General features: G+C 51.8%; 1 pseudogene; it reads left to right on the forward strand.

Moving 5' to 3' along the window:
• Positions 1-1,203: 1,203 nt before the first annotated feature.
• LOC134371644 (cyclin-dependent kinases regulatory subunit 2-like) lies at positions 1,204-1,438 on the forward strand (annotated as a pseudogene).
• Positions 1,439-5,119: the final 3,681 nt, after the last annotated feature.

A 5,119-nucleotide genomic window follows, 5' to 3' on the forward strand; every position in this document is an offset into this window, starting at 1 on the left:
CCCATGCCCTGGGTCTCCTTGTGCCTCTTTGGGAAGGCACCCTCTGGTTTTCCTGTTCTTGGTGCCCTCCTGCTGCTGCTGTCGGGGGTGGGGGGACACTTCAGAGCACTTCAGATGTAATTCAGGCACTCAGCAGCCAAGAGCTGTGACAAGTGACCCATCCAGACTGTGCTGGGAGACTGGGTGTGCTCCCTGCCAGCAGGCGCCTGGCCTGTGTCCCCACCTTCCATGTTCTGACAGGATCGGGTCAGAGAGCAGAAACCAAGAGGCCTCCCCACGAGCCTCCTGCCCCTCCTGCAGGGCTTCCCTCCACCCCACTGCTGGAGTGGTAGCCCCAGGAGAGCGTTTTTCTCAAGAGGCCATGAGACTTTTGCTGATGTTTCTCAAATCTGCACCTCAAGACCCCATGACCACGGCTGGCTTCATCTGGAGGCAGATGTCCATTAGTCCCTCCAGATTCAGGAGGGCCCAGACCCAACCATCACCTCAGCCTACACCCACACCAGCCAGCCTGCTCTGCCGAGCCCTGGGTCAGCAACCAGCATGGTTTTCTGTTCAACTCGCCCTTTTGGCCTCCTGCAGTGTGGCCGCGCAGCCAAAATGGTCCTTCTAAAGGTCAGTGCTGCCATCCTCAAGTGACATGGTGGTGGTGTTCACACCTGGGCCTTCATCCACCTCCTCTCCTCAGTTGGTGCCGCTTGACTCCCTGTCCCCAGCCCTGCCTCCCACCCCATAGCGCACACACACACACCTCGTAGCCTGAAGTGGTGGGAGCCAGCTGTCCGCTGCCCACTCTCTGTTCGGCCTTCTTTCCTGGCCACATCTTGGAATAAAGTTCCTGAAGGACCTTGAGCAGAGTGCCTGATGAGACTGGTGTTTTGGGAGGATTACTCTGGACAAAATCTTTCGGGAAGGCAGTTTGAAAATGTTAAAAGATTAATACACACTCTTCAACCCGGCAATCCCACCTGTAGGACACTGAACTTCAAAAACGTTTACACCGGTGGACAGAAAAGATGTTAATTTTACCACTGTTGGTGACGTGAAATTGGGAACAACTGTGAGTCCTCCAGAGGGACTAGTGAGAGAGGTCACAGCACTGTGCTGGGGCACACCGTGGCTTTTAAAGAATAAGATCTAGGTCTCAGTAGAGTCTGTGCCTGCTCTTCTGCTCTTAGGATTCCCGCCCTGCCATGTGGCAGGATGGCCCATGAGCAGATCTGCTACTCAGACAAGTGACCGATGAGCATTATGAGTACCAGCATGTTGTTACCCAGAGAACTTTCCAAACAAGTACCCCAAACCCTCTGATGTCTGAAGAGGAGTGGAGGAGACTTGGTGTCCAACAGAGTCTAGGCTGGGCTCATGACATGATTCAAGAACCAGAACGTATATCCTTCCCTTTAGACCGCCTCTTCCAAAAGATCAACAAAAATGAAGCCTATGTGGGGATCGTCAATTAAACCTTTCTCAAATTCAACGTGTATGTGCATATAGGGTAGTATTGGGTGAATACTTGAAAATGCACAAATCATTCCTCCATGATCACGTGTGCTCATGCGAGCTGTAGTCCCCACAGCGACAGAGCTCAGTTACAAGCAGCCGCACATAGGTTACCATAAGGCGTTGAAGGTAAAACTCCTGCTTGCTTTTTCTCTTAATATGATGTCATATAAGTGCCTGTTTAACTTTGCCTGTTACTCTTGTTACAGTTTGTACATTGCGTTTTTTTAAAACAAGAATGAGAACGTGTGGAAAAATACATGAAGTCTGAATACATTAATGTGTATGAAGGACTGGCTCAAACTCAGCAGTGGTCACTCACGGCAAGCGCAGCGTGGGAAGATGAAGGAGGATTCCTTATTTTTTCTGAGTGTATCTGTGGTTTAAGACACACCCAAGTATTGTTAGTGTCGTTAATAGACCGAGGGGGAGGAGTAACGGCTGTGGAGGGGCAGGCCGGGCTGCAGCCAGCGCGCCGGGACCAACGCTGGCCGGTGGGTGTGAGGAGCACTCTGGGGAAGACGAGCCGGCTGCCCCTCACCCGCCACACATGTGTCTGAGCGGGACATTGGTGTCTTCTGCTTCTGCCAGGGAACAAGGAAAGCAGCTGCGTATTGGAGTTCTCCAGAAAAGAACTTCGGGAAGGGCTCTCCACCCGAGGGCAGCAGGTGGCACTTAAGTGGCCTTCAGGCATTGGCTTTGGCCACATCGCTGGGGGGGGTTGGGGTTTAGTTCCCTTTTTGACCTCAGATGCAGAGGGTAGAGTTAGTTATTCTCCCAGTCACAGCCCATCCTGATCACCATCTCCACGGTCATTTCAGAGAGAAGGTGGTTGAGGCCCAGGTAGAGACAGGTGGCGCTGAGATAGATCCCGGCTCCGACTTGGAGCCATGCTCTTTCCCCGAGGCCATCAAGGATTCTGTGCCTAGGGCCAGGCGCTGTCTTCTGAGAAGGGGATCTGAGCTCTCTTTTCCCTGTCAACAAAGCCTGGAAGGACTTGGCTGGCTTTTGCTGAGCAAATCGGGCAACAGGTGGCGACATAACCTACTTCATGCTTTCTGGGCACGCCAGGTGGCCCCAGGGACGCTTGAATACCCACCTCGGCCACATGCAGTGGTCTGGGCCTGTGTGTTTCTGTCTACCACTCAACTGCTGAACAGCACACAGTGAAGGGTGTCAGGGATGCAGCTTGCAGAGAGTGGAGAAGGCAGCAGGGGCAGGAAAGCCTGGCGGGGAGGTGATTTGAACAGCCTTTAAAAAGAGGGCCCTGACAGAACTGCTCCAGACGCAGTGTGTGGCAGGAGCAGAGTCCTAGAGCATTTGAGGAGATGAGTGGGCAGACAAGACCGGACCCCAGAAGGCTGTGGGGGTGTCGGGCTGAGGAGGCTGGACCACGCCTGTCTGCAGAGAGGGACCCTAAAGGCTCCTCTGCCCCAGCTGGAAACCAGTCCTGGAGCTCCATCCTTTCTTGGGCTCTGGAGCCAGGCTTGCTGGAGGGAAGAGGCTGTGCTCTTCTCTTGGCACCTGCTCTATCCTGCCCTGGTTAAGAAGCTGACCTTGACCTCTCTAATTGCTGTGGTCAACTCAGTCATGAGAAAGTCATCACAATGACGAGTGATTAGACAATCCAGAGCTTCAGCAAGCAAAGGGGCCTCAGTGTGTGTGTAGTGCAGGCGGGCGTGCATGGGCACACGTTTTGGGCCTAGGAGGCAAACATTCTAGAAAGAGAAATTTCAGCAGATAATAACAATAGAGTGTGATATAAATATTGTAATAAGTCAAGGAATGTTTCATTGTTCTCATAAATGTGATATTCTTAATTCATAACTGTTCACAGTAACGGTGTGGCTGGGGTGAGGGGCCTCAAGTCAGATCTCCGTCCACCCTGCCCTGCTCCGTCTCACCAGCTCCCCTCTGGTGAGCTGGCCTCGCCTCTGGGGCAAGGGAGGACCACCCTCCTGGGAAGAAAACATTCAGACCCAGACAACCGACCATCCAAAAAGGAAAAGAACTTGGGAGGTGATGGGGGGCTTTATAGCCAAAGAGAAATGGCAGAAAACCAGAACAGCACCAGGAGACAGACTCCAGACAAATTACTACTTTGAAAAAGATGGATTCTGGAAAAGGTGCCACATGGCCTCCCAGAAAGAGCCCCAAACTCACTCCTGCAGGTGACTCTGACCCAGAGTCTCCACAGTGACAGCTGTGAGGGCCTGTGCCAGGAGGGGGACATTCACTCAGTGCTGGGTACACCATGTCAAATTTGAACCTACGGTGTTATAACACCACGGTCAAGGGTTCAGATCCCTGTACTGTCCAGCCACAAAAAAAAAAAGCCCAAACTCCTGATTTTGAACTTCACCTTGGCATCTCACACCATTCTGAGGCTAAGTGGAGATAACGCTGGAGCTGGATTCTGTTCTGGAAGGATGGGCTTGCCAACCTCATCTTGTTTTGTTTTTTAATGGCTACATAGCTCATGAGAGCACCACACACACGGCGTGGGCTGCATGCCCTCAGCACAAGGAAAAGGCAGGTCGTTTCCCTCGCCTGCTGCTGCGCTGTCCCCCAGCCCAGGCCCTTGAGCCAGATGCTTGGGTCCTGCCATCCTTCGTCCCACTCAGCCCCATCCCACTACCCTCTGAGGCCTTGGGTTTTGTATCTGTAAGTTTTGTATCTTACAGGTTCAAAGTCTCTTTTAAAAAAATAATGCTCTTGTACCTTCCCCTCCTCTTCATCTCTCTGCCCTTCCTGGATCTGAAACTAATGACTTCTCACCTTGATCACTGTGACACTGTCCCAGCAGTGTCACCTGCCAGCCCTGTCCTGCCTGGCTGAAAGTCCTTCAGTAGCTCCGTAGCCTTTGGGATAAAGTTCAGACTCCCTAATTTAGCACAGAAGCCTGGCCCCCCTCCAGCTGCTCTCCGCCTTCCAGCCAGACTGAGCCGTGTGCGGTTCCTGAAGGTTCCCACCATCCCGCAGAACCCCCCAAGGCTCATAAGCTTAAGGTGGCAAGACCTGGGGGTCAAGACACGTGTGTCCCCAGCTAACCATCAGCTGCCTCGACAATCATGGAAAAGAGGCCACACTCAGCACAAAAGTGAATTTCTGTCCCCAATACAAATAAAAGCATGGGAACTTTCTCTTTGTTTGGTATTAAAATATTTCCTTCTCATGTTTAAAAAAAATATTTTTTTCTTTATACAAAAACCACATGTATAAGGTAGTTAAAAATGCATAAACCTGGAGAGAAAAAATAAGAGCTTAAGCCTTCACCTCCTCCAGGCAGCCTTCCCTGACCACTCTGACGTAGCTACCTCTAAGACGCCCAGCCCCCCTCGTTCCCATCCTACTGCAGATTCTGGATGGTCTGGCCAGACTTCTGGCAAAGCTGTGAGCCTCTAGAGGGCAGGGACAATATTTTACTTGACTTTGAATCTCCATCCCCCAGCACAGTCTGATAGACCAGAGCCACAGCTTGTTGAAGGAGTAAATGGATCTCATCAAGGCTCTTTGTCCACAAGCCTCATGAAATCCTTATGAGCAAGACGGGATGGTAATGCAGAATACATGGCTTGGACTGAAGTCTATGCTTGTCTGCTATGTTGAGGAAATC

This window comes from Cynocephalus volans, chromosome 3, assembly GCF_027409185.1.
Source record: "Cynocephalus volans isolate mCynVol1 chromosome 3, mCynVol1.pri, whole genome shotgun sequence".
NCBI classification, from domain to species: Eukaryota; Metazoa; Chordata; class Mammalia; order Dermoptera; family Cynocephalidae; genus Cynocephalus; species Cynocephalus volans.